Here is a 13,583-nt window from a genome sequence, read left to right as displayed (position 1 = left end):
AAAGAGAGAACAAAACAGAATTGATGAAAATAAATAACTAAAGTGTTTCAAGAGACAGAACTCGGGAATAGATGGAGAGCAAGAAAAGAGCAATGAAGGCGGAAATGAGAATTTGATTGTGTGAATTGATTTATGTGAGTAAGTTTCTAAAGGACAGATGAAGTTGGCGCGCTTCCGCCGTGGCCATTGTTCTTGAATGTGTAAAACGCTACATTATATGTGTGTGTTACACCGAACTATATATGTATATTAACAGATCTTTGGAGAGTTAGTGAGAGTTAAGTAAACAATGCGAATTAAAGTAAATACCCGCAAAGAGCATCATGAATTAAGAAGCAACGTGAGTGTTCACCGCGCTATGGTTTATTGTGACTTATCTTACGTTGCGTCAACCATACTACCTTACGTACGAGTACATAGTGTAAAATAGGTAAAGTTTTCTGAAAATACAAAAGGTTAAGCGAAACTTTTCTGGTCGTTCTGCGAATTTTATGCTATTGACTTAGTTCGCAAAAGTTATAAACAACAAGAAATATTTTAAAGTAACGATGTCTATTGTGAACTCCTGTGTCTCTGAGTTTTAATTTGTTTTTTTTTTTCGATGACCCCTTATGTAATACGAACTTCTCCCAAGTGCCTAGAAAACAGAATACAGAAAACTAATCCGTTTCCTGTTGATCATTTTGTTGTATGTATTTTATAACATACAGACATCGCATGAGCTCGACAAGTGCTGGACAACAACCATCACCTTTGCAGATGCGAGATCCTTTTGGCTCAGAGTGGAGCGTAAAAAGTCTTTCGAGCTGCTTTCTTTCATCTCCATATTTCAGGTCCATCTCGGCGCGACAATAGGTGTGCTTACTGAGCATTGTCCGATAGGCTATTTGGATGAAGGCGAGGTGGAATTATCTAAATATTTCCTCCGCCAATGTCCCGCTTTTGCTAGCCTGGGCTGAATTGGCCAGAATTGAAATTATAAATTAATCAAGTTTGTATCAGATTCCAAATATTTTGCCGAATCAAAAGGGTATTTTAGACCCATTAGGAGTTTATTGGTATTTCAAAGGATAGAGCTCCCAACTGTCCAATTAAAATCTTCCTGCATATGCAGAGATCTGCCTATCAACCTAACGTAACCTAATCATAAACCTATGGTACCAATAATACCCCACTATTGGGAGCTCCTCTTCTGATATGCCGTTTAACTTGATTTAAGTTTGCTTCACGCCTGCTTTAGAATCACTTTAGAAGCTGGGTTCAAGCCAATTTTGTGCACCGAAACAAAGACTAAAATGACAAGAGAAGGTGCTATCCTCATTGTAAATATTTCTGTTTGCGTAGAAAACGAATTCACAAATGCATCTGAACGTTTCTCTTTCAATGAATGGTTTGAGCGCTGTAGAATAAAAGTTGAAATTCCAAAAGCGAAAACTAACAAAAGCAATTCTCACATTTGAATTCGCGTTACTTACATTGCATTGACTGCATTTTGGAGAACAAAGGATTCTACTTCATGCCGTTTACTTTTGTGAATCATCTTTCATTCCGTCAAATGCACCGTAAATTATTTCAACCTTCAAGTAGCTGTTAGCAACATAAACAGTGCAACAAAAAGGCAAGCTTGCTGTTAATGATTTATACTAAATGTGAGTGACGAAATATGAGCGTTGTTGTTTTCAGTAGTCAACATCAAAAGTACTCAACTGACGAAATTAGCGTTCTCTATGCAACATGCTGCTACAATGTACGATTAAATTTGTGGCAAAATCTTAATAGCGTTGCTCCTGACCAAAAAATGCATAACTTCATAAATAGTTAGGTTCGTAGTTATTTGTAATTTGTTCATCATAAGCTAAAATTGCTCTATTTAAAGGATAAAAAAACTTACGGCATTTGGTAGTAGACGTAGTGGAATGACTTGTGGCAATCCGTTTTTAGCCTTACAGCACAGTCACACACAAAAAGGTATGATTAAGTAGTTATTCCAAAAATGACTGGGAAAACACGCCAATGGAATTTTCTTATAACATTTTCATTATCTACTATTTCACTATAATACTGTATGTATGTCTATGAGTAGCTACGTACTTGTGAGTAGTTTTTTGAATAATTTAGTTCTGGCATTTCGCAAGTATTTGCACAACCCTCCGAATATTTCATTTTGAAGAAATTGTTCAAATTCACAGGAGCACACCCCTCAAACTCGTGGTGTTGTGATCAAAATATGTAACTGTTCTTGTATATAGTAATGCAGTAGCACGTGACTTAAGTTATGCTGGGGTTTATTGCGTAACTATTTTCATTGAACATTATAATTAATTTTGATACTTTTTATTGCAAATTGTCAAAATATTGCAAACATTTTTGTGTGAGTAAATAGTATGAGATGTACTATGCTACTATTTACATCTTTTCTTGGCTCTGGACTTGGAAAATATTTATTATATATATATGTACGACCTTCGTAGCATAAACATTATTTACCAAGGACAGAACAGAAAAGAAAAAAATGTAAATATGTGCAAAAGTACGTTCAAGTAGTCCCTTTCACACATGTCGGTGTTAAATTTACAGAAATTTTTACTTAAATTGCTACGGCAGAAGCTGAAGACATAAAATTTTAATATGGCTTGTCTCTCATTCCACACACCCATTAAACATAACATCATGGACCGGAAAATGCTGATTCTTTTCGTTGTGCTAGATAACGTGACGAGGTCTTGTGAACACAACTGCATACTTTAAGGCGCTTCAAATGTGAGTTGTGCTATATTTGATAAGTTAATTTTGGCAACGTTTTTACAGCAATTTTCTTTCTCGAAACGTAGTATTTTACACTCTTTTTATATATTTATGTATGAGTTTATTTTCGACCTTCCTTTGAATAGTATAGTAAAGGAAATTTCAGCTGCATTTGTACGGGATTTATACGAGTATGTATATCACTGTTGCACTGTTGATTACGATAGGAATAGCCATGTGTGGCCAGTTGCTCGTAAAGATGATGTTGTCAGCCCTTCTACGTGCATATTTAATATGTGCCGCAACCGGCAATTTATTTTACCCACTGCAATATTTTGAGATATAATGTAAAGTGACATAATTTGCACTGAGTGATCTTGGCAGAAATATTAAACAACATCTGAAAAATGTATGCTTTAGAATATACAATGGTAATACTCAAGTGCCAGTTAACTCCATAAAAGAAAAAAAATCTCATATTGACATCCAGCGTGTCAAAGGTATCTTCGTATCCCCGAGTAACGGTTGCTGTTTACATAAACACCCTCTAACACCTCTATTTAGATGAAGCCAACGTTTTGCGTAAGATGAGTGATAGTATGATATTTTCTTCATTATCCGCTCCCAGGGTGTGCACATTTACAAGTAATTCTAGAAAAACTTAAGTTTAACAGTTCAGAAGAGGAGCGAATCCAACAATAACTGTAATAGCACGTGTGGAACAGCTGCAATCATCCAGTATGGAACGGGAGGCAACAGCATGGTTAACTAAGTTATTATCAATATAATCATAGTATAATAATATCATAGTAAGGAAATACATGTAGAGTCTATACATATGTATATTATATATACATTTATCCATATGTATCTTGCAAAACTCTTTGGCCATAAGGTTCATTTGTCCCTTATTGGAGTATGTTTCTTTGTACTGTAATATCATTGGCCTATATTTATAATCGTGTTACATAAAAACTGTGTAGAGTAATTCATTGTGGTCAGTTTCGTAAGTAATACGAAATGACGAGTCATCAACGAAGTTGGGGAATTCTGGACGCTTCTGGTCGATCGCCTGCTTCAAGCGGTCCAGTTGTTCGCAGTAGATGGTAGAATTAAGTGTCTGACCATTTGGGAGCAGCTCAAAGTGGATGATTCCATTCCAATCCCACCAAACACACAGCAAAATCTTCCTGGCCGTCAATCCTGGCTTGGCCACTGTTTGGGATGATTCACCGGCCTTCGACCACGACCGTTTTCGCTTGATATTGTCGTATGTGATCCATTTTTCGTCGCCAGTCATCATGCGCTTCGAAAATGGGTCGAATCCGTTCCGTTTCAGCAGCATATTGCAGGCGTTGTTTCGGTCCAGAAGGTTTTTTTGCGTCAAATCATGCGGCACTCAAACATCAAGCTTTTTTGTGTATCCAGCCTTCTGCAGATGGTTTCAAATGTTTTGGTGACTAACTCCCATCTCCTGGGCGATGTCACATGCCGGTCTAACTCGATGTTGACCATGATTTGATCGGTATTCGTCGTCACCATGGTGTCGTTTTCACCCGCTCTGAATCGTCGAAACCATTCCGAACACAGTTCGAAATGATATAGTACCATCCCCCAAAACACCATTAATCTCAGGGAACATTTCTCTGGCGGATTTGGCTTTAACGAAGGAAAACTTTAAAATAGCGCGAATTTCGGCGTTAGTGAACTTCATGTTTACACGTCTATAACTGTTGAACGCAATATCCAAACTAATCATGCATAGCGTCGTTTAGTAGGACAGATACGGGCTCTGAAGCGCTTTATAGCCGCGAAATTCAAAAGGCAAAAGGCGGACAACCTAATATATGGTATAGTATTACGGTTGAGATTGATTCAATTATTTTCGTCACCAAGCTACATCATATCCAAGATTTTACGTTCATTTATTTTTGCTAAGAAATCTGACATATGAATTCCGATGTTTACGGAATAAAGTCCACCGGAAAACTATATTATTACTATATATTATGTGCGGGCTAGAGGAAGTATTGACCTGATTTAGCCAATTGTTGGCCCAGAGGAAAATTATTATAAGAAACATATCTCCTTTGAATTTCTTTCGAAGATCTGAGACATTTACGTATATTTTCAGTATAAGATTATTCACGATCGCTGTGACAATTAACTCAAGATGTTGTTACTTTTTCCACATAACACTATTACTCGATATGACGAAATCTATTTTTTCTTGAGAGATTGAGTCATAAGTAAAACGTAATTTCTTTCCATCAAAGTAAACACATCATTTTGGATGTTACCTTCGGTTTGTTCCAATACCCAGTCGAGTGTTGTACAGTGCAATTGAACATACAACGCCTTAATTGTCGTGATTCCTCTTTCTCCCCACAAACAAGCATTCGCTAAATCAATCAGCGAACTTTTACCTCAACGATTCATTTTAACAGCTTTTACAGTTCCACTGTTGTTTTTTTGGCGTTTAGAAAAGCACTCAAATTTTCAATTTTCGTTGATGTGCACTTGATTCCTCTGGCTTAATGGACGCTGTCAGCTGTGGACGCGTTAAATTGCATTTTTCTTATGATGGGATTGGTGTGCCGTTTATCTTCATTTGAATGACTTCTGAATGTGACTTTGGAGATGTCCTGATGTGGCGTCAGTGTTTAATTGATTTTTAATCGTTAACGATTCTTCGTTTCGTTTATTGCGTTTTCGCTACTTGAATAAAGTTTGAGATGCAGGTTGTTAGACAACATTTTATTGAGTTAGCAAAAGAATTGACAAGTTGATTGGATGATGGACGAAACAGATTAAAAATCACCGTTAGAGCAGAGGCAAAAGCGGATTCGTAATTAAGAATTGAATGGGATAAATTGAGAAGAAGAATTTACGGCGTATACCTCTATTTTCTTTACACGACGTAACCTCTATTTACCTACAATGGTAAAATGCTGCTAAAGGAATACATATATGCTTACACCTACCTCATTTAATTTTGAAGGTAATATCTAAAGGATGACTGATCTAAAAGTTGCGTATTCCGCCTGATATTATTGTTCCAGGAAGTTGTGCGAAAATGTAAGCATCAAGAGCCATGGAAATCAGGTATTACTGGTACTGCCCTTTTCAAAATATAATATAGATATTACAACCCATTAAATCTGTGGAAATATTGCATCATTTTTTAAGTTACATCACTGGGTTCGTAAAAAATTTTAAAGAATGGATGAGAACAAAAACAATATAGCATAGTATCAGAGAAAATATTGTATCGCGTCTATTTAGCTCTTCGGCTCTAAGTTTATATAATAGCGAACGGCTCGGAGAGGTCCTCCCCAATTTTAACTACGCTTGTGGTATTATACAACGTCAGTGCAGTATAACCTTTGCAGGGATCCCAAATTCAGACATGAAGGCAGCTTTAAAATCGGCAAAGGGGTGGTGTGTATAATTCTTTTCTCTCTCATATTTTCCAAGATTTTGTGCATGGTGAATATCTGGTCCATGTTGGTCAAAAGCCAATAAGTTCCTGGACATGGGCTTTAGTCTTTCACACATTACGCTCGATAAACCTTATATTCCAATCTCCATATTCTACAAAGAACATGAAGCTTGCAACTTTTCAGATCTTCGTCGACCTATTTGCATAGCTCGGCCGGCTATCTGTATATGCACAAATTAAAATATTAATTGATTGTACACTTTTTCAAGGTAAAAATATTTTTCACGTAGAATTTTAAATAATAATGAAGCACTATCGCACACTTCCACCTTTTGGCTTTGGTTTATTTCCGTGCAACGTAACGTCTCGTTACAGGAAATTTAACCCCAGAAAGTCTAACTGTAAACGAATGTCGTAATCTTGTATTCTATCATTCTTGCATTCAATTACAATATGTAGGTATGTAAAATTTATTTAGTAAGAGTACCAATTAGTAATGTATTTTCATTAACTAAAAAGAGATTTGAAAAAAGTAAAAAGTATTTGAATTATTTATTAACTAACATAAATTATGTTCTTAAATTTTTTGTATATATATAAGTAAACTTGCAACAATTAACCCCATATGAGGACCATCTCCATTTTCCACCATTAACACCATTTCGTCTAACCATTAAACAGTAAAAAACTGATATATCTGAGCATTCTCTTTAATAATCTTTGACCTCATTGCACACCTATTGATCCGTTAAAGCTTTTAACCACAAAATCTTTAACTGTTTATTTATTCCCCACCTTTCATAATTGTGATAAAACATAAAAACAAACGAAAAGGGTTCGGTGTTAGTGAAGCATGAAACAATGTTAAACGTGGCATAAAAAGTGCCAATAAAATATTTTTAACGGCTTCAAGGGATATTCAATAGCCCAAATATATTCAAGTACGCCTCTATGTATGTAAGCGTGTATATTATTGCTATAATATTTACAGCTACTAATCGTGTCTTTGAACATTAACCCACAAAGGGTGTTAGAGTTTTAACACTGTGCTTAGGGATCGAAAAAAGGTCCTAATTTATGCACAACATTTCGTCAATCTAGTCAACCAGAAAAACCTTAAAATTGTTCATTACCTTTTATGACAGTGTTGTACAAAGAATGTACTATCTATGAAGTAGGGTTGGTTTGCGATGAATCTCAAAAAAATATATCTGCGCTAAGGCAAAAGATTTGCTCCACCCTAAAAACCAGTGTTCTGAGATGATTGGTATTGCAGACAGACAATATTGAACCCTTCCAGGCTCAAAAATCTCATTTATATTTCTTCAGTTGTTTCAAACGAAATCGAGTAATTCCATATCCCCAATATACCAGAGTAAAGTTTTTCGACTTTCCGGTTGTCTTTTCTATGGTTTAGTCTTAAATATGAATGTTATTCTCTCTCTGGTTGAATTATAAGTTAATGAGATAAGACTTATACTCGAAGTAGATTCGAATAACGAATAATAAATAACGAATTGTTTATTGTACTTTGTTTGAGAGCAGTCTGGCAAAAGATAAGGACGAGGTGGCCGAGAGGTTAAGGCGTTGGACTGCTAATCCAATGTGCTCTGCACGCGTGGGTTCGAATCCCATCCTCGTCGAACATTAACTTTTTTTATGAAAATAATAAAATTTGTCGATTTACTATTTATAGGAGAGGAATTGTGCAAATGTTGGTTAATTAGTTGTATTTGTAGTAATAAATTTTGTTTGAAAGTTTGGAAGAAAGTTGAATTATTATACGTAATTTTTTCACTTTGCAATACAACGAAGATATCGGAAGAACATTCTGCACTGATACGACATTTAAGATATGGTATCGCCCATCTAAAAAATGTCGAAGCCTTCAATGCCTATAGATAAGTTTTCATCGGAATTATCGATAAATCTCTTGATATCGATATCTTGATATTTTAATTAAATTCACAGGGAATGTTGTTTTTACGATTATGTCCTTTGTGCCAAACATAGTGAAAATCGGGATATTGCTTCACCTATCTCCAATATACCTAATATTAGAATATTCAGATTTCCGGTTTATATCCTATATATCAGTTAAAATGCGAACAATATTAAGTGAATGTATAATATTGGATACAATGTGGCTTGCTGTGTAAACTAAATTAAATAGATCCAGGAATTACCCAAGCCCACATACTCTTTGTTATGGTCTTCGCTATTCTAAATGACCAAAAATGCCTTTAATCACTTTAGTAATGTCAAATTGAATGCGGGCTTTTAATCTTCTAATACCATCAATCAGACAATAATCAATAACATTATGCGTGCATTTAAGTAAAAATTAATAAATAAATAATAAATATTTTTTACGAATAGTGTTGCTCATATGCACCGTTCATTCCAAGTAATAGTCAATCAGTGGCAATATGTAGATATGTAACCTTTATTTAGTAAGCTTACCGTAATATATTTTCATTATCTCGCACACTGAAGTGGCGATTTTGGAGAAGTTGTTTATTTACTTACGAATAGACCACAAAGTGCGTTCAATGAAAGAATTTTGTGCAGACCGATTAGATTAATATACTACATGATCGGCAGAGTTCTTAATTGTATTCGAAAATTTTATACAACGAAGCAGGAAAGAGACACATATTTAAGCAAATTTAACAAATAAAGTCAGCTTGCGTGACCCAGGTGATTGACATGTAATAAGGAAATTATTTTTACCTACAATATAAGTGTTCGACTGAGTGGTACAAAGCCTTCGCTCTAATTAAGCAGCTAATGCATCTATGCATTCGATATTACTATCACTATTAATTGGTTTGGCCAATTCAAGTGGAGCGCTGACACCTTTCTGTGAGCTTTCATACAACACTTTATGTGTGCATGTAAACCAATTGAATTACCCCTCAGCTTGGTTCGGGCACTTGACCCAAATAGCCAATCGCAATCGCTGCACAAGCTTCGTGTCTGCATCATTTTTCAATTTTCAGTACAACCCACGTTGGAAATGAAATTCTCCTGCGTGGGTGTTGTTGAGTTCACTAATCAAAAACACCACAGTAGCAGGAACGCAATTTGCAATTACAGCAAACCCTTAAGAGCGGCTTGCAACCAACTCCGTGGGCAGACATTAATGTCGACGACAGACAGCAACAGCCATAGTACTCCTAGCCGTTTGCTCTACAATTACAAGTATGCATTTAACGGCGTAGCACTTACAATGTTGTTTCTACTAAGAACATGTGGTTAAATATACACAGACACCCACTTTGAGCTTGTAGCAGTGAACTCTTTTCTTTCTTGAAGCTGCAGGTAATGTTTTACTAAAGTTTAAATTCATCACCGAAGCTATTGTATTCAACAAACTAAGTCCATTCTAGTTCAATATCTTAAATATTGAGAGATATATACGTCTAAAGTCCAACAGATATTAAAAAACAAACGCCTAAAAAGTAGTCGGTGTCTGAAAAAAATCTCCCTCCACGTTCTGCATTAAAGTATTTTCATAAACTCATTAAATCCATCTGTTGTTAAAAATTTCCCTTATATTAGTCGAAATAAATCGACAAATTTGTTATAATACATTTATGCACATACCACGAATAAGAGAACCGTGTCCAAGGCTTGATATGTAAGGAAATTTTATTTTAATTTTTATATAATTACTACTAATATTAATACGGCCTTAATTAATTAAGAAAAAATTTTTTATTTAGTACGTTTCAATATAAGCTTAGATTAAGCTCAAACAAATCTATTGTGGTATATTGCTCGTACGTACACTACTTACGAGGTTATAGCCGAGTCCACAACAGCGCGCCACCTGGAGCACCTTCGTCTGGTACTTTCTGTGGTATTCGCCGATGACAATGTTTAAGGGACCATACATTTTCCGCAAAACCTTTCTTTCGAAAACTCCTAGTCTCATCGGATGTTGACATCGTCCACGCTTCTGCACCATAAAGTAAGTCGGGAATGATGAGGAACTTGTAGTCCGGTCTTGAAACCTCCGGTTAGTCGCCGGATCTTTTTGTAAAATTTCCGAGGGGTAATGCTCGGCCAGCTTGTCAAGCTCTTCAAACTCATGCATTTCGGCCCCTTTCTTTTTTCCTGCCAATGCATCTCGCTTCCCGCTTCGTACTTTTACGTACATATATACCTTCATGCTTTGATAATTTCGTTACTAAAGTAATAATTTTGTCATTTCATTTGTCATGTAGTTAACTGATACTGACGTATAAAACGACTTCGAATGCGATGTTTTTGTAATCGATATACCGACTTATACTTCACAATCAAAAAATATGTGTACTCTAAATTCTATCGAATACTTAATTTGGTATACCAGCTGGATAATGGGGTACGCCGAAACATAAATAAACGTGATATAAACCGGAATATAAATTCATATAAAGAGTCGTGTATATTTACCCAACTGTTGAACAAGTAGAACGTATGCAATATCAACCGTATACGAACTGCCCACAATACGACGTAAAGTTATTTACTTACAGGAACCATGGGATATGTGCTGTGTTTGGCCACATAAATCACAACCTAGTGGGACTAAATGACGGCGATATAATAAGACAACATATGTATGTTGGAACACATATGTATGTTGGAAAAAGGCAATCAGTAAGAACAACAGAAAGCGATAATCATGGTTAGCGGCAGTCATATATACATATAAACTCAGAGGTCCTAGAAGGAAACGGAAAATTGTTCTGATTTAAGTCTAATAAAGATTACAGAAATTCATTCATTATATTTTGATGGAATCGCGTTTTACTAAGTTCACCAACGACGTTTTACCAATGACCTTACAAATTGACAAATCATTCTAGTGTTGTCTGTATTAGGTTTTATGTTACTTTTGAGTGTAACATTTTTTTATACTAACCCCACATATTATATAGTTAGTACATCGATGCAATCCAATGTTGAGCTTACCAGGAAGCACATTTGAGTTAAGGAGATTTGTATTTATAACTGTGTGATATGACGATTTGCATTTTATGGTTGAACTAAAAGCAAGGCGGATTTTCAATTTGTGTTCAAAAATACTGATGCGTGCTATATTTACCAATATACTTATATTATTATTACATTACTGGGTATGTTATACAAGTCCTTTCCATGAAAGCTGATTTATTACGTACCGCTTAGAAGAAAAGTGTTGTATATTAGATTTAAGAATTACATGTTGATAATTACAACATTGAGCTTAAACAATTTATTTGTCCAAATATCATTTACACACCCATTCACTTGAATATGTATGTACATATTTTATTTTTAAGTTTCGAGTCTATATATACATATATTTTATATATATACATGTTACTCAATTTATTACAATTTTACGCAAATCCTTATGCTAAACCGTCATGTAACATTGCATTACTACTTGCAGCAATTCGTTAATTATATTATTTATTGTGAGCACTTGAAAATATCTATTTTTGAATGTGCATGATTTTCGACGCATCTCTAGAGGTTGCAGATGTTGATACTTTTGTTGTTCAGACAGACATCTTTAGCTACTGATGGCACATCTTATTAAACATGAATGCACATGTTCCTTAACAAATAAATAAAATGAAAATGAATATATTTGCTTAAGGTGCAACGCCAACTTTTTTGGACACCTATGTACGTGACGATAACTAAGCGTATGACTTTTCCAAGCTTGAATCCCTACAACGAAGCATATTAGTGACATGCGGTTATGCTGACTTATTACTTATAGATGTCTTGTCTAATGTCTATTCACTGTCATGGCATATTTGTGCAGGCTATGATAATTTAGCCTAATGTAAATTTATCTAATATACAAATCATTAAATATTGATATTTCCATTTATGAAATTGCAACAACAAACATCTACATAGATATAAGTGTATGCATATGACATTGCATTTCATCATTGTACGTTTTACATAAATGTTATTTACATATGTACGTAAGTATTTATGTAAATAGTTTATGATACAATAGATTTTAATAAATAATTTATGGTTCTGATTACCTGTTATGTTCCTTTAATTAGTCATCAGAAGATGTGATAAGAAATTACAATCCAAATATATTTCCATAAGTGGCGTAAGAAACGTTTCCACAAACGTATTATTTTTGTTCTGTGGTTTTTGAAGTTTTCGCTAATTTATTTTATGTGGCTACAAAGTGAAGGTTGTGTTGAAAAATATATGTTGAAGGATAGATTCATTTTAATTCGAGGTTATCGATTATTGCGTAGAAGATTATACAATTTTATCTATAATGGTCTCTAAGTTCATTTTGAAGGTTCACAATTTTTGATAACGAGAAAAGTCGAAAAAATACAAATTATGAATTCGTTACTGATCACTGCTTCTAAGTTGTATATTCAGTTTTTATATATATTTATGTATCTTTTTATGTGTACTTATCAATAAAATCTAGAACTAGTATCTTATCCTCATTAATATAAGATACTGGTGTCTTGTAATATGGACGGGCGAACGGTCAAAAGTGTCAACAAGAAAGTATGATACTAGTATTAGAGGTAATTGAAATCGAAAGGACAGTAAATTGTATATCTACTTACATATTCTGCATTTAATTACCTATTATTATTCCAAGGCGATTAGTACACATTTACATAGTAATATTAAGGATTAATTTACATTACATATTTACTCAACAATGGTTAAATTCATTTTAGGCAAATAGTAATAGATACGGTAAATGAGTCCTACATACATATATGTAAATCTGTATACATACTTACATATATGCATATTTAACAAGTAAGGAAGAGCTAAGTTCGGGTGTAACCGAACATTTTATACTCTCGCTATTTATTGATGTAATTTTTTAAAGATAACACAATTCGACCCATATATTTGGTATAAAGTTCAATAGAATAACCAAAATCATCATAAATAGTATATGGGGACTGAGGTAATTCCTAAACCGATTTCACTCGTTTTCACCACCAAGATACAATGTATCGAAGACAATACGCTCACTTAATTTAATATTACTTATAATTAGGTATATGGGATCTGGGGGAAGTTATGACCCGATTTTTACCATTTCAGATACAGAGAGAAACTGTTATAAGAAAAAAATTCAGAGGGAATGAATTACATTCATATATCTGAGGGATTTACCTAAGTATATTTTCGGGGAAAAATTACCCTTAGGCACTGAGTTCTTCACGTTCCATATCAGGGGCTTTGAAAAGTCATGGTTCGATTTTGACAATTTTTTCACAAGTGATGCAACAGATCATATACAGTGTTTGTGTAAAGTTTAATTTCGCTATCTTCATTGGTTCCTAATGTATATATGATAAAGTGAACGAATCAAATGAAATTCAAATATGAGTTATTGGAA

At 34.5% G+C, this 13,583-nt stretch overlaps 1 non-coding gene across 1 annotated transcript; it reads left to right on the top strand.

Moving 5' to 3' along the window:
• Nucleotides 1-7,748: 7,748 nt before the first annotated feature.
• On the top strand, nucleotides 7,749-7,830 carry Trnas-gcu (transfer RNA serine (anticodon GCU)). The gene has a single exon. It is a non-coding gene; the product is annotated as a tRNA-Ser (tRNA).
• The last annotated feature ends 5,753 nt before the right edge of the window (nucleotides 7,831-13,583 follow it).

Source organism: Zeugodacus cucurbitae, chromosome 4, assembly GCF_028554725.1.
Source record: "Zeugodacus cucurbitae isolate PBARC_wt_2022May chromosome 4, idZeuCucr1.2, whole genome shotgun sequence".
NCBI lineage: Eukaryota > Metazoa > Arthropoda > Insecta > Diptera > Tephritidae > Zeugodacus > Zeugodacus cucurbitae.
Note: the sequence above shows the minus strand (reverse complement) of the source record. Positions and strands in the feature narration are given on the sequence as shown.